Genomic DNA, 25,586 nt, shown 5'->3' with positions numbered 1-25,586 from the left:
CCTGGGGGCCGGGCGCGGTGGCTCACGCCTGTAATCCTAGCTCTCTGGGAGGCCGAGGCGGGCGGATTGCTCGAGGTCAGGAGTTCGAAACCAGCCTGAGCAAGAGCGAGACCCCATCTCTACCATAAATAGAAAGAAATTAATTGGCCAACTAATATATATATAGAAAAAATTAGCCGGGCATGGTGGCGCATGCCTGTAGTCCCAGCTACTCGGGAGGCTGAGGCAGAAGAATTGCTTGAGCCCAGGAGTTTGAGGTTGCTGTGAGCGAGGCTGACACCATGGCACTCACTCTAGCCTGGGCAACAAAGCTGAGACTCTGTCTCAAAAAAAAAAAAAATGTGACCTGGGGAAGTGGTAAGTGCCAGGAAGGAAATCAGACGGGGTAAGGGGACAGACAGTGGCATTGGAGGGGAGACCCCAGGGAGAAGAGGGAGTCACTTGAAAACTGGGGAGCAGGATGCCAGGCAGAGCGGAGGCCGAGGCCCCCGGCGGGGAACGTGCTTGGCGCTTCTCGAGGGGTACCGAGGGTGTCACCAAGGGCGCCAGGGCAGCCAAAGTGGAGTGAGTCACTCACACTTGTCATTATTATTACTTCTGGTATTCACGGTAAGAGATTCTTACTTAATATCAACCAGCGATCTGGCCTGAAAGGGGTGTCTGAGCTTCCACGTCCTCGCAGCCCCTACACGGTTCTGCCTTCCCCGGGAGACCCCCCCCAGGCCGGCCCCTCCCCATCAGTCCCTGCTTCCTCGGCTCAAGCCTCAGCCGCCCCCACCCCGGCGGGGGGCCACCCCCTCCACCAGCCCCAGTCGGCACAGCGCCCAGGGCCCACGAAAATGTTTTCATTTTGATTCCTTTTAAAATCAGGGGGAAAATGAATATACTAATCATGGAGATATATTCACGCACCTATCCTGGATTATATATGTCATTATTCCAACGTGGTCATACAATACACATTTAAATACTGTTACATGGAGGCCGGGGCCAGTGAAGGTCACGGTTGGGCCCAGCCCCCCCTCCGTGGGGCTCGGGTAGGAATCTGCTCCAGGCCTTGGCAGCCCTCAGGCTGGCCCTCTGCCTCCCCCGCCGGACCGCGAGCTAGGAAGGCCGGCACTCAAACACGCACCACCTGTTGCGTTGTCTCCAGCTGCTCAGATGCCTCCTCGGCCACCTGGCGGCCTCCCTGCTGGCCGGACGGAGTCCCCACCCTGCGCAGACAGGAGCCAGGTGACCACCCGATGGTGGCGGCTCCCGTTCCCGCCCCGCATCTCGCTTCCCTGAGCCGTGCACGGTGGCACCTCCGGGACAGCTGCAGCCCCCACTTCTTGGTGAGTCCCCTGCCCGTCCCCTTAAATCTAGGGAAGCGGTGATTTAATATTAATATTTATTCATGTACTCAATTCTTTCCCTGTTAAATAATTTCTCAGCTGTCGGAGGCTTCTGAAGGCTAATTTAAAACAGGTGTCACGGTTATCTAACTTATGCCCTCAGATTCTCAAAGAGAAGGAGGCCGGAGAAAGAGCAGCCCCGAGCTGCCGCCTGCGCGGGGGTCCGGCTCGGGGACAAGCCCGTCCTGCGGGAGGCCAGCCCCCCAGGGCTGTGCGGTGGGACCGGGGGCGGCTCGACACTCCTTTCTGCCTGGGAAAGCTGACACCGGGGCTCCGCTCAAAAAGTAGCTGGCAGGAAGGGGCATTCGGGAGAAAGAGGGACGGGGACAGGATTTTTGAGTTTGTACCGAACAACCTACGCTCATAGAATAACAACGATGGACTAACAGCTAGTACTCGTACAGAATTTAATATTGTGCCTGGTATCGTTCTGTGCATTTTACATATGTTAACCCATTCAATGCTTACATAACCCCACTGAGTTCTGTAGTCTTATCCCCATTTCACAGATGAGAAAACTGAGGCAACAGGAAGTTAGACAGCTCCTCTGATAGCCCATGCTAGTAAGAGGTGGCTCAGGGATTTGAACTCATGAAGACAGACCTTTGGCTAAAGGTCCAGTCTCCCTCTTGGTGGCCAAGAGACCTCTCTGTGGTTCTACTTGCTCCTCTGCAAAGGGATAAAACACGGCTTGATGGCAAAGAATGACTAAGAGGATCATGGGAAGACCCGGCTGGCGAGACCTGGCTCTGCGCGTCTTCGGGCTGGCCTGGAGCAGGTCACCACGAGAGGCATGGAGGGAATGACCGTCCCTGTTGCCATGGTGTTTGATACGCAGTAGGTGTTCGGAGACTCTCCGCCCCCCCCTTTCCAGCCTGCCTGTGCTCTCTCTCCCCTCCCCTCCCTTCCTTTCTTCTCTTCGCCAACAGCCTCATACGTCAAGGTTATATCTGTTACAGCTGATTGGAATCTAAGTGATAGCTTAACACTCCGGACAGACGAGAGCCTGAAACACAAAAGGGACTTGCCCCACGGTGGCCACCTTCGCATCCCTCCCCTGTCCCTTAAAGACAAATCCACCCCTCTCAGGGCCTCCCCATCTACCCCACCCCAGGAGATTTGAATCCATTGTCTTGAGGACAACAGGCATACCGAATACTACTTTTCAAAGTATGCGTGCCACCTCCCACCAACCTCCCAAACACACCCACTCCCCGAGCACGCAGGCCGGGGTCATTGCTCTAAACGGGGATTCCTTGCTTGAGTGGAGAGAGAGGATAAGACATTCGATCATTCCCCAGGCACTATGCAAACCCATGCAAATTAATGAAGTGCAGACCACATCAATAAGTGTGTTTGTGAATAAGAGATGAGAGGACCGAACAAGGCAGCAATCAGCTGGGGGAAAAGAAATTCATCAGAGAGAACTTGAGATTGGGTAATGGCCTGTGTTTATGTTTCAAGCACACATGAGTACGGACGGATTCATGCGTGTGCACTGACGTGAGTGTACACACACACACACACACACACACGCACACGCACACACACGCACACACGCCCTTGCCAGCCATCTCTGGGCATGTGCTCAGGACTCCCTAGGAGCTTTTCTGGGCAGAGGCAAAACCTCAAGCCCTGGACCTCCCGCCCTGTGGCCTGGGCCCTTCAGAAGGTGCCCGCTAGTGGATTATTTCTGACTCTGCGTCCTCCAGACCACAAGAGTCTACGCAATCTTTGCTTTATGGAAGGGCGCGCCCCCAAAGTTCACTTGTAACTCAGCTCCCTGGATCAAGCGATACATCTCTGCAGAGAAAACGGTGTCAGCGGATGCAATAAAGAAAGTCGTGGCCGAAAGCACAGACTTGGAGGATGGCAAGCTTCAGCAAGTCTTGCAGCCGCCCTGCCTCCTCGCCGGTTACAGGGGGGATGACAGTACCGGCCGACCTCAAGTGAGTCTAGACAAATGAAACACTGCGTGGCACGTTCTCAGCAGGCACGAGCTCCATGAGCAGGGAGCGTGGCTACTGATGTCACTGCCAGCATCTCGGCTGCCCTGGGGTCATGGCTGATGGTTGTGGGAGTTCCAGAGTGGCCCCCCAAACCCCCTCAACCCCCAGGGGGGCTGACAAAGTTTGATTCATATCTGTGGTTACCAGTGAGTTGTAGCACTGTTTCCTGGGGGAATTGCTCTGTATTCCAAATGCTCTGTTGGGACCCAGGAACTCCTGCCACCCCACCAGGGAGGAAGGGGCAAGCCCTCCAGGGCCGGCCATGGAGACCGGGTGGCTGGGAGGGAAGGTCGTGGGGCGAGGGGAGCAGGTGTCTAAACACCAGCTACACGTGAACTCTGCGCATCAAGGGGACAAAGGCTCTTTCTCCTTGGAAAACTGGCCCTGAGGATTATCTGCGACGTGCCACAGACACCCTGCTCACATCGTGTCCTTTCACCCCGAGGACACTTCCGGGCATCGCCGACCCAGCTTTCAGATCCGGCCTCTACGGCTCAGGGAGGGCAAGTCTCGCCCCCAGTCTCTCCTGGCTGGAGCCCGGTGGGGGCCAGACTGGAGTTCAGGTGTGTTTGGCTCCAGGAAGTTAAGGCTTTTCCTTAACGTTCGTTGCCATGATGCCTCCAGGTGTGTATGAAATGAAGCCCCAGGCGTCTGGCTGTTTGAAAGTCAGGTGTTTTTAAGCTGAAGATGCTCCCCCTGCCCCAACCTCCCCTCCTGCAACTATCCGCTCAAATGAAGAGTTCTGCCTTTTCTAAAGCAGCTCATGAAAATGACGCTGCATGCAAAATCCTCCTTGCTCCCACCCTGTAGGATGCAAAATCCTCCTTGCTCCCACCCTGTATGATGCAAAATCCTCCTTGCTCCCGCCCTGTGGACACAGCTCGTGGCCTGGGCGGCAGGAAGCCTGGTGCTGTGTGTCCATAGTGAAGGCCCTTGACATCTCTGAGTCTCATTGTGCAGGTTCAGAAGTCCAGGTCGGTCACTGGGCCTTCCCTCGTCTGTGAGGTGGGGCACGTGAGGAGCTTGCACCCAGCGGGGTGCCCAGGGAGTGGCCGAGAGCCAGCACCCTACAAACCCACAGGCCTGCTGGGAACGATCGCCTGTCAGGAGCAGGGAACCCTTCCGAAAGGGCTGGAAGAACTAATATCGGCAGGATCACTTTAATCAGGGCGTGATTAGCAGGCGCATGCATAATTCACCCGGCTCTTCTCCTGCCTTGCTCTTAGCTGTCAGGGGTGGAGGGAACTCGGCCCTGGCTCTCCTTCCTCCTCCTCGCCCCGCCAGCCCTCTGTGCCAGGGATGTGACCTCCTGGTGAGTGAGCCTGTGGGAAGGAGGATTTGGAGAAGCCTCTGCTCGAGGGACCCCTTATCAGGGAGTGCACAGCGGAAGCGAGCCCTCCCCATGTTACCCCAGGACACGCCCAGCCAAGAGGGAGGGACCCAGAGGTTCCAGGCTGGCCCCTCCTGCCTTCAACCTTGGACGTCCGGACCCCTCTCTCCCCGACAGCCCGCACTTGCTACCCCGGCCCGCCCCCCCGAACCCTTCCAAGGCACCTTCTCTCTCCCCGCCTGCCGTCTGCAGGCACCCACGCCACATGTTCCCTCCCCGCTGGGCGAAACAGGGCAGCCTCGTATTGGTCCCCAAATAACCTCCTTCACCCTTGGATGTCACCAAATGTCAGAGCTAGAGGAGCCTATCTGTAGCAAACAATGCAACCCCTGCAGACTGTGATGGGGAAATGAGCCCAGAAAGGGGCAGTGACTTGCCCAAGGCCAAAGAGCACGTCTGTGGCAGAGCCGGGACAGAACTCCAGTGTTTGCACTCCCAAGCCAGAGGGCTTCACTCAGACTCTAGACGAGGTTACTGGGGTATTTGAACCTGCTTGTCCAGGGTAGAGGCGGGTGGGGGAAGGGCCGGGAGTCTGAAACCTGGCTTGGCCGCTCAGTACGTGTGCGACTTTGGACAAGCATCTGCACAATGGCAGTGATGGTCCCACCTCGGGGGATGGTGGCGATGAAAAAGATGCATGAAGCTTCTAGCCCCGAGCCTCGCCGACCCAGCAATGCCACCACCGGCCCGGGACGGGCTCCCCAGAAGCAGACCCGAGGCGAGGACTCGAGCGCATGTCATTTAGTTGGGGACGATTCCAGGAAAGGCTGTCAGGGCCTTGGAGGAGCCAGACAGGGTGTGTGGGTGGCAGCTACCACTGTGGGCAACAGGCCTGCGCCCTGGGGACACTTGGGGGACACTTGGGAGCCACGTGGAACGGACGGGACCCTTGGAGTTACGCTGCAGAGGGGAGGAGGGCACGGGAATCCGGTGGGCAAAACGGGCTCTGCCGGGCAAAGAAAGTCCTTGGGGGAAGAAAAGTAGGAGCCGGCAGGTGGGGTTGGGGGTGGCGTGCTCAGAAGTGACAGGCGTGGGTGGATCCCAGCAGCACCTGCTACGGCGGCGTCACTCCTCAACAGCTTCGCGTCTACCGAGGCCATGGCGGGGGCCACGGGGGCTCCCGTCAGTCCCCTCCTTGAGCCTTCGGACGCAAACGTTGCCCTCTCCTCAAAGCCGCGTTTGGCCGGCAGCAGGAAGGATGGTGATGGGGCGTGAAGGCTTGAGCCCAGGCACGAGGAGAACTGCCCATCCGTGAAGATGCCAAACACGGCTGCGAGGATTCGGGGACACAGGGGCTCCCTCCCGGAGCGCCTCGGGGGTGGGGTACAGGCTCCCTGGCGGTACAGGGGACTAGAGCTGTTCGGATTGGGGGTCCCAGCGCGGCTGCTGGGAGCAACACAGAGCCCGCAGGCCCGGGCGGCCGGCACGTCTGACCTGGGTGAGCGTTCCCTGCAGGGACACCCCACGGACACCCCATGGACACCCCACGGACACCCCACGGACACCTGGAGGCTCCGTGCACGGAAGGCATCATTCTACATTCGCGTAGACCCAGATCGGACGTATCCTTGCGATAGGACGCCACATAGCAATACAAAAGGATAACTACTGGTCCCCCTAAACTCACGGCTAAATCTCAAAACCATCACGCCAAGTGCGAGGGCCCAGGTCACACGGCCCCCTTCACGTGAGAGTCAAGGGACGGCCGAACTCCAGGAGCAGAGAGCAGAGTGGTGGCTGGGCCTAGGGTTGGCGACAAAGGATTGCACAGGGGCATGACGGGACTTGTGGGGTGACAGGCTGATCGTGGAGGTGTCTGCACAACTGCATACGTTTGTCTAAATGCATCTCACAGGCTGGTTAAAATTGGTGACGTTTTTGTAGATATACATTATACATCAACTGAAGCTGATTTTGAAAACTAAGAAAAATTTTTTTATTTAGAGTCTGGGAGTAGGTTAGCAGGATGACTTGCGGATCAAGTGACACACAAACACACACCCAGAGGAGGCACCTGACCAGCACAGAGCGCACACACCTTGGAATTCAGACGGGTTTGTGCTCAAAGCCTGGCTCTGTCCCTTGGCAAGCCCCGTGCCTCTGGGCGGGTCCCTTCACAATCGTGAGCCTACATGCTCTTGTGTGCACAGCAGAGCTCGGGACTGAATCGGCCCCGCAGGCTCACCTGTGGAAGCCCCGCCCCCCGCGTGGTGATAGTCAGAGAGGGGCATTTAGCAGGTGATTAAGGCTAAGTCACATGGGTGGGTTTCTGATACAGTAGGATCGGTGGCCTTATAAGAGGAGGAAGATAGTGTCCGTCCGTCTGTCTCTCTCCCCAGGCACGTGCACCAAGCAAAGGCCCTGTGAGGACGCCGTGACAAAGTGGCCGTCTACGTGTCAGGGACAGAGCCCTCCCCAGAACCCAACCCTGCTGGCACCCCGATCTCAGACCTCTAGCCTCCAGAACTGTGGGAAAATAAGACCCTGTTGTTTAAGCCCCCCAGGCTATGGTATTTGGCAATGGCAGGCTGAGCTGACTAAGACAAATGGGGACATTAATTCTGCTGTATTTTTGTGAGGATAACGTGAAACGGTATGTGTGTAAGTGCCTTGCTCCGGGACTCACAGATGCTTAACAAACTTTAATTAATACAGAGTATTAGGTAGATGCTTCCGGCTCAGGTAGCAGGCAACACCGACAGGAAACTCAACTTGCTCCCTTTTGCTTAAACAACGTTGAAAATTATATTCTCATATTATAAGTCCTAAACTAGAGGGATTCTAGAGCTGATTAATTAAGTAGCCCAGGCAGGCCCTCACCAAGGTCCCAAGTCTATCTTTCTTCCCTGTCCTCCTCAGCCTGGAAGCCTAGTTCGCCTCACGGCTGCAATGTGGCTGTTGTGGCTCCAGCCATCAACTGCAGACACAATCCTGTTTAGGTTAGAAAAAGAACAACTACTTCTTCCCATGTGCCTCTTTAATCTCTTCCAGAAGCTTCCTTGCAGCCTTCCTCTTCTTGGCCATAAAGTGTCAGGCACCCATGCCTCAACCATCGCTGGCAGAGGGAACAGGTCGACTGAGACTGGCTTAGCCCGAGACCAGCCATGACTCACTCCTTTAGGATGGACTTAGCGCCACCTCCCTGAAGCTCACATCAACATGGAGGAATGTGAATTGCTGAGCAAAATTAAAGACTTATGAGAAGAGAATGGTTGCTCAGTAGGTGACCCGGATTCTAGAACCCAGTGTGGCATGAGGCAAGTCAGTGGTTCCCGAATGGGCAGTCTTGCACCCCTGCCAGCTGGCTACGAAAGACCCATTTGGGATGGCACACCAACATACAGAGTCTCGGGTCCCCCTTCCAGAATCTCTACCCAGAAATGGCCCCTGGCTCCCTTTTGCTGGTAACATAAGGCCCCATTCCTCAGTGAGTAAGGTGTCTGCTCCCCGAGGACCTCCCTTTCTCATTGCGCCTCCCCCCTCCGTCCCCTGCCCTTGCATCCTTGAATCGCAGCAAAGGGTCCTCCCAATCCAGCTCTGAGGTTCCGTTTTGCCTTTGCCGTTCCCTCTAACGGGAATGCCCTTCCCTGCCTTCTCCACTGGGACAGCAGCCACAGCTGGGTGTCCACTGTGGGCGGGGGCTGCGGCAGGGCCTGGGCTTGAGCACAGAGCCCCTTGCTCCCAGGCCTGTGTCCTCAGCTGCACCCGGGTGCCTCACGGCACACCAGCTTTGTGAGCTTCTCCCGCTTCCATCCCCTGCAGGGTCATAGATCCCCCACCCCCAAAAAATAAAAAACGAAAAGACCCTGCTCCACTCCTCTCTTAAGAGTCCACACATTTTGGGGTTTGTCTGCCACGCCCACCAGACAGACGGTTCTTCCCTATGCACCAGGCACTCGCACCGTGGACCCCAAATCCTTTAGCCCCGAGAACCCCATCGGCAGCCCCTCCCCTTCTCCCCCGGACCCTGTGATTTGAAAACCGCTCCCTTCCACACAAGCAGCTCGCACTCGGCGGCACAATTAGCTCATCTTTCATTTTGCTAATCAGGCGCTCCCACTGCCAGCGAGACTCCCCACCCTGGGCTGGGGGCCGGGGGGGGGTGGGACCGGGGCCCCTGCCAGGAGCAAAGACCCTCGCTCGCTTGGACTCCTGTGCTGCTGTCCTCGCACGGGGCGGAGGCGGCAGAGGCGGCGTGTGATTGCCCAACGGCCTTGGGACTAAATAGAATTAGCCCTTGAGCCCTTGGGCCACCACAGTGGGCTGGAAAAAGCAGGGGACCCCAGCACCATGGGGGCACCCCCACCGGCACGGGAAAGCGGGGAACGCTGCCTGGGCTGAGTCTCCAGCTGCTCCCTGGACCCCCAGCACGGCGGCGCTGCTGCACCTGCTCTTGTTCCGCCCCCGGGACCCGGCGCTGGCCCGGGCTCCCCGAAGCTGCTCCCCGAAGCTGCTGGGTGGATGTGACTCCACGGCCAGCCCGGGGCCTCCGCCTGTGCGCTCGCGAGGGAGGATGGCGGGAATCGCTGAGTAAACAGCACTTCCCCTGCAGCCGCCACCGCCCATTAAATATTAACACTGTCCGCTTGCCAGGAGCGGGCTTGCATGTGAGCCGCCCTGGCGAGCGCGGCGCCCTTGTCTGCACACCAGCCAAGTGGTCAGTCAGTGCTGTCCGCCAGCGCCCGCCCCACCTGCCCCGGGGCCTGAGTGTCCTGCAGGTGACCTCTAAGCACAGGGCAAGGCAGGGCTCAGACGCCAGCTTTGCCACTGCCGAGCTGGGTGACCTTGGGCACGTCCCTGAGTTTGCCCGGCTGTAAAGGGCGATACGACCTTCACCACTGTGTAAACCCGAGCACTGGATGAAATGATACGTGCAAAGCCTCTGGCACAGAGGGGGTTAATTCCAAAAGGGGGCAATTCCTTTCCTCCTGCGTCCCCTGTCCCTCACAACAGGGTGGGGAAACTGAGGATAAGGCTGGGTGAAAGAAGGGTGGGGGGGAACGGGGACAAAGTGACAGGGTGTCTGGGTGTGTCCAGCTGGCCCAGCTCTGGGCCTCGCCCGTCCTCAGGGCCGCTCATCCAAGTGACGATGACCCAGGGTGCAGGCTATGGCCCTGTGCTGCCAAGAAGCCCAGACACCAAGCTGAGTGATGCCGGACATTCCGGCGATTCTTATTTATGCAACAACGTGCGTGTGCAGCGTGCGGCGAATGCAGCGTGCGGCGAAGTCCTTAAGCTGCCCAGTACCAGCCATAAAACCCTCCATATATCACCCTGAATTCCCTTCCTGGGTAGTTTAAAAGAATGAGAGGTGACTTAATGGCAGTGTTTAAGGGTTATTATATATAAGTTAACGGCCAGATGCTCTTCCGTGGCAGGCATGGGGACAAGGCAGGGGCTCCGGCAGCCACGGCGAGACCCTCCTTGGTCTGTCACGTGCGGTCACCGTGCCCCCGCCCCGACGCGGCAGGGTGGCCTGCTGGACTCTCAAGGCTTCGTCCAGCCCCAGGGAGACACTCGGGACCACGATGCTGAGCCGGTTGGTGTCCTTCCGTGAATGTGATCGTTAAAAGGAGAGCAGGTGTGATAAAGGTAAGCGTGGCAGACCCAGGGCAGGAAGAAGAATGAGGGACCTGGCCGTGGGATCCACAAAGAGCAGGACAACAATTGGGGGTGGCCGCCGGGCACATGAGGGTGCTGCAGCCACACGGCCCCCCTTGCTGTGGGGAGCAGGGAGAGCGTTGGGCGGGGCCCCCTCCTCTCCTCTGTTCAGTAGGGGCAAGGCCTGGCATTTGCCCCCACCACCCCAGCAGATCATGAGGCCGTAGGCACGAAATGAGGTTCCGGAAACAGATGGGAAGGAAGGGGTGCTTTCCCCCAGGGCAGGCGCGCGCTTGGCCAAAACCAGAAACACCCGCTCGCTTGGCCGAATCCACTCTCCCTGGGAAAGGAAGGGACTGGGCAAGGCAGATGGACGGTGGGGGCTCTGAGGTCTCCCATGGGGTCACTCCCACTGGGTCGCCCCTCCAAGACCCTTTTCCAGCCAGCACTGGGGAGCATGGAGAGCCCGCAGGGCCCTGGGTTCTAAGCTCAGCTTCTCCTCCGTTCCTAATTTGACTTTGGGCAAAATATCTCACCTTTTTAAGTCTCGATTGCCTCCTCTCTGCAACCGGGCCAGCAATGCCCACTTTGCAGGCGGGTTGCAGGCACTAGACGGACGGAGTGCCTGGCACTGAAGTCCCCCCCTCCCCTTGCCTCGCTGAGCCTCCTCCATCTCACAGGCTCCCTTGGACCAGTCCCCACCGTCCTGTGGGTGTGTCTGGGCATCTTTCCCTCTTGCTGCCGGTACACCCTTCTCGGGCCCCGGGCGATCTGTGCAGGCCGAGCCCCTCTTCCTGCAAGCTCTGCCTCAGCCGGGCGCTCTGAGGCTGGCCCAGGCCACTGACGTGTAGCTGGGGCTACATCTGCTCCTGTATGTGGGCGTTCACTCGGCCAGCACACGTAGGCTCCCGGGCAAAGGCCACCAAAAACACCTGAATGGCCTTCTTGTTGCAGGTGAGCACGGTCCCTGTTTCCCCTAGAGTGTCCAGTTGCAGAGCAGGCACCTCCCAGGGTAGAAGGCAACGCCTTGCTGTCCAGCGAAGGTATCTCTCCTTTCCCGCCTCCCTGCTCTGGAGCGTACTGCACCACCTCCCCCTGCAGTGCGCTCCCGTTCACCCCTCCCTTCCACCTGCAGAAATCGCTTCCATTTACGAGGCTGAGACGAGCCAGCACGGGCAGGAATACCTCCCACGCCCGTTTGGGCCTTGGAGGACCGCTGGGCCTGGCCCAGGCGTCCCAGCTGGTGGTCTAGACCGTGAGCCCCTGAGAGCGGACACCTGGACACGCCCACCCCTCCGTGTCCCGGATGCCTGAGGAACACGGACTTTTATTCATGGAGAAAATCACGATGGCCGCAGCCCCTCTGACGGGCCAGACACGGAGCGTCACGTTTCATAGACATCATCTCACTTGTGCTCACAGCAGCCCTGCCAGCCAGCCATCATTAGCGTCATTTATAGAGGCGCGACTCGGAGACTCAGATGGAGTGACTCGCCCAAGGTCACCCCGCTGCTGTGCAGAGCGCCAGGACTTCGGGCCAGGTCGAAACGACTCCAAAGTCTGCCACGACCTTTTCCGCCGGACCGAGCTGTCTCAGAAGACAAATTAGGGGAACGAGGCAAAGACAAACACTCCATTTTCTGCAGCAGAACTGATTTCAGATATTCAAATTTGGGGATTTCAGGAGGCTACACTGCCTAGTATAGGGGGGAAGTATAAAAAATAAGGCTTTAAAAAAAGTAAGCTGAGAAAAAAAGAATGTGTGAAATTTAGATATTAAAGGCCCCAAGGACCTCAGAATGCGACTGCATTCGGAGATAGGGCCTTTGAAGAAGTCACTGAGTTACAATGAAGCTGTTCTTATCCAATCTCAGTGGTGGTCTTATGGGTAGAAAAAAACTGGACACACTAAGGAGACACCAGGGATGCCCACGCAGAGAGGAACAACCACGTGAGGACACAGAAGAAGGTGGCCATCTGTGAGCCACCAAACCGGCCAACACATTAACGGTCCACCTCCAGCCTCCAGAACTGTGTAGAAATAAATCTTGTCGTTTGTATCCTGTTTTGTTATGGCAGCCCTAGCAAACTCATACGAACTCCTGCTATAAAGAATATCCTTCCCATATAAAAAGTTCCTAGAAATGGATAAGAAAAAGGCCAACAAAGTAACATTCAACATGGACAAAGAACACAAAAGATGTTTGTAAAAAAAAAAAAAGAAAGAAAGACATGCTAATGGCTCAGCAACATAGAAAAGATGCTCAACCTCATTCGTGATCAATTCAAATCGCAGTGAGGTATCGTCTTTCACTCATCAGCCAGACGAGATTTCCTGGGCTGTGCTGTCTGCTAGCACCAGCCCACGAGAAAACAGGGAGGGGCTCTCCAGGGTTGCTGGGGGGGAGTGTCAATCGTACAACCCTAGGGAGAGCAATCTGTCAATACCCAGTTGAAAGAAAGAAGGAAAGAAAGAAATATGGAAGGAAGGGGGGAGGGACTTGTGCTCTGGAGTTAGTCACACCTGGTTCAAATCCCAGCTCTGCCACTTCTAAGTCCTAAACCTTGGGCAAGAGATACTTGCCCTGCCGGTGCCTCAGTTTCCTCATCTGTACAAGGGAGCAGCAATAGTGCCTGCCACCTAGAGCCGCTGCACAGATGGGGCTAGCGTTGCTCTGATCTGCCGGCATCCTGCTCCACACCCTGGATGCTGGGTGGTCTCCTAGCGGTGGATTCTGTACTTCAAGTCAAGTGAGTCGCCAAATCAGTAACTAAGTTGCATTTGATATAAATGACGGCTATCCTGGTATTTTGCTCTCCTTGTAGATTAATTTTCAGGAATTAGAAAACACCTGCTGCTGTGAGATTCCCAAGCTCTGACTTTCGGTTTAGCTGTTAGGAGCTCTTTACTGAACCCAGGCAGGGCCCCCGGCTGTCTGGACACGGCACACTCAGAGAAGACACTGGCAGGAGCTCCCATCCCACAGGGGCACGGGCTGGGGCTTGGGGCGGCGTTTCCCCCCCCCCCCCCGAAGGCGACCACACCAGTGGGGTTGCAGGGAAGCTAGCAAAGCGCGGTCTCCGGCACAGAGCAGAGTGGACGGGAAGCGCTGTGTGCGCTTGTCTCAGCAGCCTTGTCCCCCACTGGGGAAACTGAGGGCCGCGTGCCTGAAACACATCTCCGCAGGCTCGTCCAGGGCCTCAGAGATCCACCCCGACCTGAGCGCGTGTGCCGTGGCTCGCATGAAAGAAACCCATCCCAGTGCCACGGACATGAGGATCCAGATGCAGACCCGCCCGTCCTCCCACCCTGCTCCTCCATCTGCTCCCCCACCTCATTCATTCCGCTGCAGCTCACCCTCCGGCCCCCACCCCGCCTGCTGTACCTCCCCTGTGACCTCGGTGCCACCAGCAACACTAATCGCTACGGCTGAGCACCTACCACAAGCCTGGCACTTGGAGTTTCTTTATTTACTTATTTTTGCAACGACCCTGTAAGGTGGATATTAGGATCCTCCCTTTACAGTTTGCAGGAAGCAGGCTCGGGGGACTGGAGCAGACCCGGCCAAGGTCAGGCCCGGCAACTAGCAGAACCACATGGAGCTCAGGCCTGCTGACCCCAGAGCTCAGCCCCCAGGCCCCACCGAGATGTCTGCAGCTCAGAAGAGTCACCCCAGAGTGATCGGGGGTCTAATTTAGACTCTCCCCTGTGCGGTTCCTGCACAGCCAACCTCAACCCGCCCTCCGCCTACCATCCTGACGGCTGCCCCCCACGCCCAGCAGGACATTGACATGGTCCACAGGATGTGATCCTGGCCCCCCTAGTCCAAAGACTCTTCTGACCTTCAACCTTCCTGCCTTCAGGACCTCACCGGCTGTCACTGTCTCTGGGGAGATGCCCCCCTTTGGCCTGGCCCGTAGGGTGACTACTGCTTCATGCCCTTGGCTTGCTAAAGCCTCTAATGAAGGGAATGCAGTGGGTGCTCTCTGAGCACCTGCCGTATGCTCTGTCCCTAACGGGCAGGTACTCCTCAACCTACGATGCGGCTACATCCTGATGATCCCATCTTAAGTTGAAAATATCCTAAGTGGAAAATGCATTTTGAACACCCAGCCCACCAAACGTGACAGCTTAGCCTGGCTGGCCCCAGGCGTGCTCAGAACACTCCCCCTAGCCTATAGTTGTGCAAAACCCGGCGGCAACACAGCCTGCTGCGGAGTGTCGGTAGTTTGCTTGCGAGATCACGTGGCTGACTGGCAGCCGTGGTCGCCGCTGCTGCCCAGCACGGAGCAAGAGTATCAGACCACATGTTGCTAGCTCAGGAAAGACCAAAATTCAAAATTCGAAGTGCGGTTTCTGCTGAATGCATATTGCTGTCACACTGTCAAAAAATTGTAAGTCAAACCATGATTCACACTGTCAAAAAATCATAAGTCAAACCGTGGTAAGTCAGGCACCTCCTGTACATTCATAAGCTCTATAAGGTGGGTATGATGATCTTCTTTTGCAGATGAGGAAAATGAAGCTCAGAGAGGTTAAGTGACATGCCTGAGGACGCACAGCACTCAGAAGGGATGCTGGGATCCAAACCCGGGTCTGCCTCATCTGCTTGACCCTGTGGCCTCTGTGCCTTGGATCACTGCTTTGACTCTTGCAGGAAATGCTTACTACAGACTTGGCCTCTTCCCGCTGCCCCATGAGGCTGTTTCGGTGTGCCATAGCAGCACGCCTGTCTGACATCTGTTTTCCTTTCAAATAAAAATTTTTTCAACCCCTGCTTCTTAGCTTTCCTCTCCTTTCAACACTCTGTCGTACCTCTCAGCCGGGGGATCCCTGAGGGCTCAGACTCATCTTTCTCCGGTCAGGGGGGCATTTGGAACAAGCACTTGCCACGGGGGCAGCTGCCTGGCCTTGGCCTGCTAACCCCAGGACAGTGGGCTGGAAGGAAGGTGAGCAGGGCTCTTGGTGGCCTGGGTACGGTTTTCGGGCTCGAGCAGGCGTCCGCAGGCCTGGAGTACAGGGCACGGCGTGGGAGTCAGACAGGCCTGGGCTGGCGTCACCCACCGGTCCATCTCCAGCCAGCCACCTCTGTTTTCTCATCTGTGGAATGGGATGATAATAGTGACTAGAGGAGCACCTGCTGTATACAGCAGGCATTCTGTGAATGCTGGTTGTCCCTCCCACTTTATGCCAGCGGGGGTAGGAGGGCCCTGTAGAGCCTCTGGATGGAGAACGGGAGGACGGCCGTGTAGAGAGAAGGAGGCAGAGCCGGGGGTGGGGGGTTCTTTCCTTATCTGGACCCCGATGCCGAGGAGTTTGCCGATCTCAGGTGCAGCCCAGGAGGCCAAACCCAGGCCCAGGGGCTCCCCTGCCAGCCCCGGCAGAACCAGCAGCCTGAGGCTCTGCTGCTGATCCCCCTCCCCCACAATTGCTTCCTGGGGTCCCCGAGGAGGCAGGGGGTGCACCGGCCACAGCCACCTCCCATCCCGCCAAGCTCTGCCCTACAAACCTCACCCACCACGCCCTGTGCGGTCCCAACCCTCAGAGCCCACCTTGCCCAGCACTCTACAGTTTAGGAAGCCGGGTCAGCAACACGGCCTGCTACTTGGCAATGGTTCTGGGAGTCTGTGTGTGCAGGGACCGCGATCCCCGGATAGAGCGCGGAAGCTGGGGCCCAGACGGGAAGCCACGTGCGTAGCTCCCCTGTTCGTGGGTTATGACGCCAAGAGCAGGTGTCAGGCTGAACGAGCGCTCTCTGGGTGCCGGGCACTTCCCCAGACCCCGTGAGTAGGTGCTCTGTGATCCCCATTTTACTGGTAAAGAAATCAGGACTCAGAGAGGAGAGCACACAGGGCCGCCCAGCCGGGCAGCGCAGAGCTGTGCTGTAAGTCAAACACCACGCGTCTCACTGGCGGCCACACCCAGGAAAGTGAGATCTTCCCCCCGTGGGAAACTGAAGAACAATCACAAGTTCCATTTGCTGAACATCTACTGCGCGCTGGGCGCCGTGCTGAGTGTCTGGAATATTTTATGTCATTTAGTCTTTCAACACACCCTATAAAGTAGGTTTAGCCCATTTTACAGGTGAGTCTATAAAGAGACCACAAAGCTGGTAAGTCCCAAAGCCAGGTTCAAACTCCAGCGCAAAGAGGCTGCTGAAGCTTTTCTTACGCTGACTTGGTGCTATTTCTGAGGAGTCGCCGTGCTCCTTCCTTCGCCCCACCTAGCCTCGCCTTCCCAGGTGGTGCTCACACTCTGCCCACCCTCGGGGACCCATCAATGCTCTGAACTCGTCCTCTGGGGACCTGGACCATGACAAGATTTGGACGTTCAAAGAGGAGGTGAGTCTGAGAGGAGGCAGAGGGGATGCGTAAAGACGCCCTTTATTATTAACACGTCGTTGCATCAGCCCCCTGTGTAGAGTCCTCCATGGCTCCCAGTTGCCTACCTTCTCTAGAATCCAACCTGCACCCCGGCCGGGAGCGTCTTCAGCAGACAAGTTCAGCCTGAACCTGGCGCCACTCACTGATCATTCTGTCACTGAATGAATTTGTCGTCTCAGGTAAACAGTGGGGCCCGGAGCTGTGCTGGGCACCAGGATGCAGGGCCACCAAAACAGAACGGCCACGGTGCATGGAGCTCCTAGTCCCGAGGGGCAGTGCCGTGCGGTAGCCACTGTGATGGGAGGGGATGGGCAGCGAGGCCACCAAACCCAGGGCAGGGACCCTAACACCAGGTCCCCAGGAGAGGGCCTGGGAGGCGATGCCACCCACGCAGAGCCTGAAGGATGAGTGGGAGGGAGTGGTCCTCAGCACCCGCCTCCCCTGGGTGGCACCATCCCCAGAACCTCCCATAGGCCACATCCTTTCCTCCTCCCGACCCTGCCTGGCTGCCCTCCCGACACCTGGAGATGCTACGTGTCTATCTTTCAGGACCGCCCTTCTCTGGGAAAACTTCCTGGCTGCACAGGCCTGCTGACGGCTCCCTGCCCCGCACCCACGCTCCAGCGCTTAGCCTGAAGCACGAGGCTCAGAGAGGGGAAGTGACTCGCCCAGGGTCACACAGTAAGTGGCACAATGGGGATCCGAACACGAGCCCCACAACTCTGCAAAGACACAGAGAGAGAGAGAGAGAGAGAGAGAGAAATAGACTGAGAGCGCCCCAAGCCACGGGAATTCCAAAGGCGAGGGCGGAGGGCTGCGGGGCGTGAGCCCTGAGTGACAGCGGGCGGGCAGGGCACTTTCCTGGCCGCACCACCGCTGTCGGGCGGTCAGCAGACAGCTGGGCGTGGGCAGGTGGGCAGCGTCGGCTCAGATGTCCCGTCAGGAGGATATTAACAAGACGTCCATCCAATTAGGAGCCAGTAATTAAAATTCATCTTCCTTCCTACCGCACAGTATTAAACCACAAACACTTCATTATATGCCTCTTACCTCGCTGATTTGCATAAATGGGAAGAAACACTTAACAGCGGCAACGCTAATTAATGCCCGGGGTGCACTGTGGTTCAGTGGCCTGTTGGCAGCTCCTGCTCCGGCTGCCGGCGAGCCCTGCACAGGACAGGGACACTGGCCCGGGTACCACAGCAGGGGGTCCTGGGGGGGGCAGGGAGAGTGGGCATGCACGTGCAGAGAGGCTGAAGGACTTCAGACCCAGGCCCTGCCCTCAGGGAGCTCCCAGTCTGATGGGGGAGGAATGAGTCTACACTGGGATATCCCAGTCTGATGGGGAGGAATGAGTCTACACTGGGATATCCCAGTCTGATGGGGGAGGAATGAGCCTACACTGGGATATCCCCAGTCTGATGGGGAAGAATGAGACTACACTGGGATATCCCCAGTCTGGTGGGGGAGGAATGAGTCTACACTGGGATATCCCCAGTCTGGTGGGGAGGAATGAGCCTACACTGGGATATCCCCAGTCTGATGGGGAGGAATGAGTCTACACTGGGATATCCCCAGTCTGGTGGGGAGGAATGAGCCTACACTGGGATATCCCCAGTCTGATGGGGGAGGAATGAGTCTACACTGGGATATCCCCAGTCTGATGGGGGAGGAATGAGTCTACACTGGGATATCCCCAGTCTGGTGGGGAGGAATGAGCCTACACTGGGATATCCCCAGTCTGATGGGGGAGGAATGAGTCTACACTGGGATATCCCCAGTCTGATGGGGGAGGAATGAGTCTACACTGGGATATCCCCAGTCTGATGGGGAGGAATGAGTCTACACTGGGATATCCCCAGTCTGATGGGGAGGAATGAGTCTACACTGGGATATCCCCAGTCTGATGGGGAGGAATGAGTCTACACTGGGATATCCCCAGTCTGATGGGGAGGAATGAGTCTACACTGGGATATCCCCAGTCTGATGGGGAGGAATGAGTCTACACTGGGATATCCCCAGTCTGGTGGGGAGACAGGTCCTACCTTTGGGGGGCCGACCGGAGATGCGCAGCCTCTGCCCTGGGGACATGCAGTCTAGTCCAGCGGGGAGACAGAGCCCCGCCCTGAGCGAACGCCTGCTCTGATGGAAGACCCCAGGGGAGGCCTGAGTCAGATGGGGAAGCGCCCCACCCTGGGAGACTCGTCATGGAAGAGGCAATCTGACCAAGTGGAGCAATCGTGGTGTTTGGAGTGGCGCAGGAAACATGTGACCCCAGGAAAGTCACTTAACCTCTCCTAATTGCAATTTCCTCATCTGCAAAATAGGCACTTAGCATCCCATTAGCGGCTGCAGCCCGGGAAGGAGACGGGCTGGACTTGCCGCTTGCTGGAGATGAGTCTTACTCAATATGAAGCCAGGGGGACATGGTGGGAACATGACAATGGTGGCCACGGAGGTGGACGAATCACCTGCCTGGGGAGTCCTGAGGTTGGGGGCTGCTGCGTGGGGGAGGGGACGAAAACAACTCACGCTCTACAGGCCCACGCACAGGGCCAGGCTGCAGCTGTGGCTGGGACCTTGGGCGGATGTGGCGGAACAGTTCACCTCCTCTCCTTGAGCTGGCTGTCCCCAGGGCCGGGGGTCTGGCAGGCCCACCCAGGGGACAGAGAGTGAGGCAGAGTTAGCACTCCAGAGAATGAGCTAGAAGCCCCTCCATGCCCCAAATCCTCACCAGGGGCCCAGCAGAGGCAGGGGAGTCTGGGTTCTCGACCTCCCACAGCCCTAGACGCTTGGTCTTGCTTGCTGGAAGGAACAGCCTCAGGCTCAGAGCCAGGTGGGCCTGGGTTTGAATCGCAGCTCTGCCACCCCCGTGCTGTGTCCCCTAAGCCCCCTCCCCTGCATTTGTTTCCCCGTCTGCAGCGAGGCGAGGAGGATGCGATGCAGAGCGAGCACGCAGTGGGAAGACCCGTGCAGGGGCTCAGCCAGCGGTGACTGCTCCGTCCGGCCTGGTTTCCTTCCTTCCCCAGTGGCTGCCTCTTTATCAAGTGGTGCCTCCATGCCGGCCTGGACACCCCGACCCCTGGAAGCGCTGGCTGCAGCCCTGCACGCCCACTATCCCAGGCAGAAAGGTCCCCTAGGGGTAGGCAAGGGGGCAGCTGGCCCGAGAGGGGCACGTGCTGCCCGGAGCCACTTCCTCGGATCAGTTCCCAGCCAGGTAACTGCTTACACAGGCTGCCAGGCCAGCGGCATGTCATAATTACACATCACACGTATTAACACTGCACCTCTCGCCAGCACTGCATCTCGGCCCGTCAAAACACGCAGCAACATTAATCAATTAGGCTCCCGGCCTTCCCGACCGACCGCACTTATTAGCTTCCCTCCTTCATCCGCGGGAGCCGGCACACCCAAGGTCACCGCCAGGGCTCCTGCGCGGCTCAGCCGGGGTCCGGCCCTCAGCCCTGACGGGGTGCTGGCTGGCCGTGTCCCTGCTCCCCTAAAGGCTGTGCCAGGGTTCATCCTCAGCCCCCAACCTCGATCAGCCTTTCCCAATTTCAGGGTTGCCAAGAGGGTCTCTGTGTCCCTGTGACTTGTTTGGGGGCTGGGTCCCTCCATTAGGCACCCCAGTGTTTCGGACACCCTGGGCCCCGCATGCCCTGTGCCCTTCCCCTTCGGGGCTCAGCGGAATTGCCCTTGCGGGGGGCAGGGGTGAGCGGCCTGGTGGGGCCCCGTTCTCTGCCTGCTCTACAGCCAGCGTTTGTTGGCTCCCTAAGAGGGGCCGAGCTCGCAGTACACAGAGGCTGGGATTTATGCCTATGACAACTCTGCAAAGCAGGTGCTATCTCCGTTTTACAGACGAAGGCGCTGAGGCTCAGAGAGGAGGTCACACGCCCCAGAGGGGCGGAGCCAGGGCTGCTCATGGGACAGCTTGCACCTGGGGCAAGGCTCTCTCTGTGCCACGCCCATTGTGGTGGCTGGCCACGGTGGGGAGGCGGGTGCAGATGACAGAGGCAAGTGATGACGTCCAAGTGCGTACAAAGCGCCAGGGACCTAGGAGGCAGACGGGAGGGCCCCAGGAGGCAGAGCAGTGGCTTTTGGGCTAGAGGGCAAAGGAGGGGTGGGGGTGGGGTACATCCCAGACATTTAGGCTCAGAGAAAATGGAGCTGCCTTGTGTAACCAACATTCCTCCTCTTCCCTCCCCTCCCTTCCCCTTTCCCCCTCCCTTCCCCTCCCCTCCCCTATCTTCCTCTCCTCCTCCTCTATTTTCTTTTCTTTCCCTCCCCTTCTCTGGAGGAGAGGCTCTCTGGAGACCCTAGAGACTTGCTAAAATCTGTAGAGGTCCTGGGGGGCTGCCTGGAGGAAGGGGGAATCTAGCAGCCCTGGCCTCTCCGCTGCATCAGCCTCAGCGGAGACCTGTGGGAGGCGTGAGTAAGCCCTCCTCTCACCCCTGCCCCGGCCTCCTCGTGGCAGCAATCTCGGTAGCAGGGAGCACTGGGCCCCTCTCTGGGCAGGGGTGACGGAGCTGGCCCCAGCCTCCCTGAGCCTGCAGGTCAAGCAGCTGCCTGTTGCTCCTCTCCTTTCCTTCCCTGCTTCACCGAGTCTGGGACGCGGAGGGAGTGGGGCTGTGCATGGGGAGTTTTGGTGCAGGAAGGAGGATTGAAGAGAAGTGTGGAATGGGAGCGGGGCCTGGCCGGCCCTCTATGGGGCAACAAAAGTAAGAAGAAAAGCACCAAAGCCAGATCCTGCCAAAGCCTGCGAGGAGAGCCCCGGCAGGGAGGCAAATGTGGCAGGAGACACAGACGAGAGTCCGTGCAGGAGAAGGCAACGGTGAGTGGTGGGGACTGGGGTGAAATGGGGGTGCAGGCCCCACCTCCAACTCTGGAAAGTAATGAAAGCCTGCAGACATGGGCCCAGCATAGCTCCGGGTGTCAGTCAGCAGCCTGTGGATCCTACAGATGCCAGAAAAGGCGGAAAGAGTACAGGCCTGGGAATCGACTGGCCCCTGCAACTAAAACGCCTCGTAACACCCGCAAGGCCCTTCCCTGCTCTGGGCCTCAGTGTCTCTTTCTGTGAAATGGACACACGGGCGTGACGCTATACCTGAAGTGAGACCAGCACTCACTGTCCTGGGCCACCGGGGATGGACGGGCAGCGGCTGCGTGGGGCAGCAGGAATGGCACACGCCTGGACCGCGGACCACCTGGAACTCGAGTCCTGGTGCCTCTGCGCCTACAGGCCCCCACCCACTGCCTGTGACAGCCCCCACCCCCAGCTGCACCACTGTGGAAGGCCCGTTCCCTTCCTGCCCCTCAGTCGCCTCCTTTGCGAAGTGGGGGCCCTAACACCTAACCCGTAGGGAGGAGAGGAAGGGGAACATCCACACCCAGCCCTGGGCGAGGGGCAGTGACCCGGTGCTGCCGTCTTGCTCGTGCCTCCCTGTCACCGAGCCAGGGCTTGGCGGGGGAGCTCTGAGTCCAGCCCCAGGCCTGGCTTTCTGGTTGGCTTGGGGCTAAACTGAGGATACCGAACAGCTCCGAACTCCCCCGTCCCCCCGGCCGGGCCTGCCTGCGGAGTGAAGACGGCCTGCTGGCACCGGCCTTCCGAAGCCCATTAGGGCCGCGTGCGGACGGTAACGGGACGGACAGCTCGCAGAGGACAAAACCATCCATAACTGCCACAGGGCGTGTGCTGGCGCCGAACCAACGCCCGGACGTCTCCGTCACTCCCCGGCCTCCCCGATGCCCGCGGCCTGCTCTGGGCCAACGGAACACAAGAGGAGCAAGACCTCGGGACACCCTGCCCCTCTCCGTGCCGAGGTCCCCGAACCTGGGGTGTCACCCAGGTTCCGTGCGAGGCTCTTTAACTGCACTCCCTCTTTTAATCCTCACCTCTGCCCTGTGAGAGCGTGTGACATTCCCGCTCCAAGAAAACCAAGGCTCAGTTTTCGGCCGAGTGAGCGGCAGAGCCGAGACCAGAGCAAGGACCCCACGCCGAGCAGCAGCAGCTTGTCCTAGTGGGAGCTAGGACTCGGGGGCTGTTCTAGCTGGGCTTTACGGAGATGCCTCACCAGGAAGGCAGAACCTTCATGTCCCCTCCATGGCCAGAGGCCAAAATCCACAGTGATGGAGCCTCAAGTCTGAATGTAAACAAGAGAAGTCACAACACCGGCTGCTGGGTCCCCACCACCCACCATGGTGTGGCTGCTTAGTCTCGTCTCCAGGTGAGGAAGTTAAGATTGAAAGAGGTCAAGGGGCTGCCTTCTAGACTTCCTCAGCTCAAACGTCACTGAGACGTTAGCGTGTAGCTCCGGGAGGGCAGGTGCAGCTCGAGCTGACACAGAACGCATCTGGGTGGGCGAGTAAATCCATCCATTCGTCCGGCCAGCGTGGAAGGGGCAGCTGTGATGTGCCAGGCCCTGTTCTGGGCACCGAGGACACAGCAACAGAGAGCCAGGTCCCTGCCCTCCCAGCGGCCCTGTCCTAGGCGGTGAGCAAGTGTGACAAGGAACAGGAAAGCAGGAGCCATGAGCGGGTGACCACCCGTCCCACGTGCCCGGGGCAGTCCCGCTCCACACCTGCTGTTCAGTGGATGATCATCGGTGACCCTCTCACCTTAAAACTGTCCCATGTGGGGGACAAAGTGCACGGTCACCCTCAGGACGAGAAGCACCGCTAGGCTATCTTCCCCAAGGCTGTGTGGCAGGAACTCGGTCTCCACCAGCATCCCCGAGCTCCTCTGTACTTCCCAGCCCCCTGGGGTCAAGGAGGGCATGAGGCTGAGTCGAGGGCGGTGGAAGGAGGTCGTAAGTGTCGCAGGCCACTCCAGGCCCGGCCCCAGACGGCCTGTGACAGCTACACCACGGTGCCAATTCGTGGCCAGCAAGTACTCTCTCCCCTCCCCCACCCGCCTGCCCCGCTCCTGCCCACGGGCGCTGGGCGTGGCCGCGTGAGCTGCTCTGGCCACTGGAGTGTAGGCGTGGTGGTGTCTGCCACTCAGGACCGGGCCCTGGACACTCCCCTTCAGACCGCCCATGAACCCTTCCTCCCGCAGGCCAGCATCCCTCCCAGAGGGGCCAGCCGGGAGCTCCAAGTGGGCTGCAAGGGATGGCAGAGTGACAGCGGGGAAGAGGCTGCGATCCCTGAGCCACTGCGTGGAGGTGAGTCGCCCAGGGGAGCCTCCGCCCAGGAACAAATGCATTTGATGTCGTGTGAGCAAGGAACGTGCTTTTCCTGTGCTGCCTCGCTCAGAGTTCCGAGTTGTTTGCTACAACAGCTGGTCAATTACCCTGACCCTTGTAAGTGGCTAATGAAGGCCTCTCTGAGGAGGGAACATCTGAACGGAGACCTAAATGCATGGAGGGAAGATCACCACCACAGAGGACATAGCACGTGTCAAGGCCCTGGGGCACCCAGGTGTTCAGGAAACAGCCGGATGTCCCAATGACTCCTGCCGGCTGAGGCACATCCTTCGCCACCTGGAGACCTCGCCCAGGTCACATGCCCTACCTGAGCCTTTGTTTCCTCTGGGGCAAACTGGGACAGGTGCCACACCTGCACTTCTCCCTGGTGGCATCAAGGTGGGAGGCTGAGGTGGCCGTGGACACGAGAAGGCTTTGGGGCCGGGGCTGCCCTGCCAGCTCAGGGGCACTGGCATGTGGGGTCCCTCTTGGTGAGACCATGGTGAGGGTGGTGGCTGTCCCAGTGAGTGTGTTGGGGGACCCGGCGGCACAGCCGGATGGCAGGGGTGCTGGGGACACACTCCGAGTGCTGGGCTCTCAGCTCCCTGGGTATTCTGAGAAAGTGACTGAGAACCCTCTGGAATCCAGGAAGGAGGGAAGGGCCCAGCACGTGTGGACTGCCTGGCCGTGAACCGGGCACTGACGAACCTGCCCTCACCTAGGCCCTCGAGCAGCTCTCCAAGGAGGCCAGTGTCCTCGCCCTGGCCGCACTGCCCCAGACCCCTGTGGCTGAAACGGAGTCCTGGGACAAGTGTCTCCAGGGCCAGGCTCGGTGACTACGCACAGTAGGAACTTGGTAGATCCTTGAAGCCACCTTAAGTGTCCTGAGACTGCCCGGTTCCAAGCACCATGCCCGGTGTTAGATGCGCACTGTCTCCAATCCTCCCAGCCTCCCATACGGGAGCTGCTATCCCGATTTGCTAGAAGAAGAAACTGAGGTTCAGAGAGGCCCAGGCCTCAGAGTAAGGGGCAACAGGGGATTCCACCCCAGGTCAAGCTGGTTCCAAAGCCTGCCTTCTTGCTGCTGCATAAATGAAAATGTGACTATTATAACAAGAATTAGCATATGGTGAAACCTGCGCCCGGTGCTCTGCTCAGAGTCCCACCTGATCTCAGAACCCTGGAACCACCTTGCACAGCAGACACCTGACTCCCATTTTACAGGGGAAGGAACGAGGGGGGAAGGACTCCTCAAGGTCACAAAGCTGCGAAATGACGGAGCCAGGATAGAGAGATGGGTAAATGGAGCCAGGGTCCTGCCCTGGGAGAACCCTCGGACAGACACCCAAGACTTCCCCGACCTCCCGTGTGACGGAGGCCCATCGGGCCGAGCCGTCGGGCCGGCCTGCCCGGACAGCCCAGCGTGAGCGGACAGCCACGGAGCTGAGCGGTCCCGGGGGGCAGGGCCCGCGGGCCGGCACCCAGCCAGGATGCGGAGTCGGATGCATCACCGCTTGTTATTAGCAACATTAGCTCCGTGATTCGCGAGCATTCGCCGTATTGACACTAATGATTAGCACAGCCGTGAGTCAGCCTCTGAGCCAGGCCACCCCTCCCTCTGTGCCTG

At 58.5% G+C, this 25,586-nt stretch overlaps 1 protein-coding gene and 1 long non-coding RNA gene across 2 annotated transcripts in view; one reads left to right on the top strand and one right to left on the bottom strand.

Annotated features, from left to right (window-relative positions):
• The window catches only part of IGSF21 (immunoglobin superfamily member 21), a 241,910-nt gene that overhangs the window by 181,229 nt on the left and 35,095 nt on the right, over positions 1-25,586 (bottom strand). The gene's annotated exons all lie outside the window — the stretch shown is intronic.
• Positions 10,365-12,172, top strand: LOC142876340 (uncharacterized). Its single transcript, XR_012923229.1, has 3 exons — positions 10,365-10,385; positions 11,349-11,437; positions 11,530-12,172. It is a non-coding gene; the product is annotated as an uncharacterized LOC142876340 (long non-coding RNA).

This window comes from Microcebus murinus, chromosome 2, assembly GCF_040939455.1.
Source record: "Microcebus murinus isolate Inina chromosome 2, M.murinus_Inina_mat1.0, whole genome shotgun sequence".
Lineage (NCBI taxonomy): Eukaryota > Metazoa > Chordata > Mammalia > Primates > Cheirogaleidae > Microcebus > Microcebus murinus.
The sequence above is the reverse complement of the archived record's forward strand: the minus strand, read 5'-3'. Positions and strand labels throughout refer to the sequence as shown.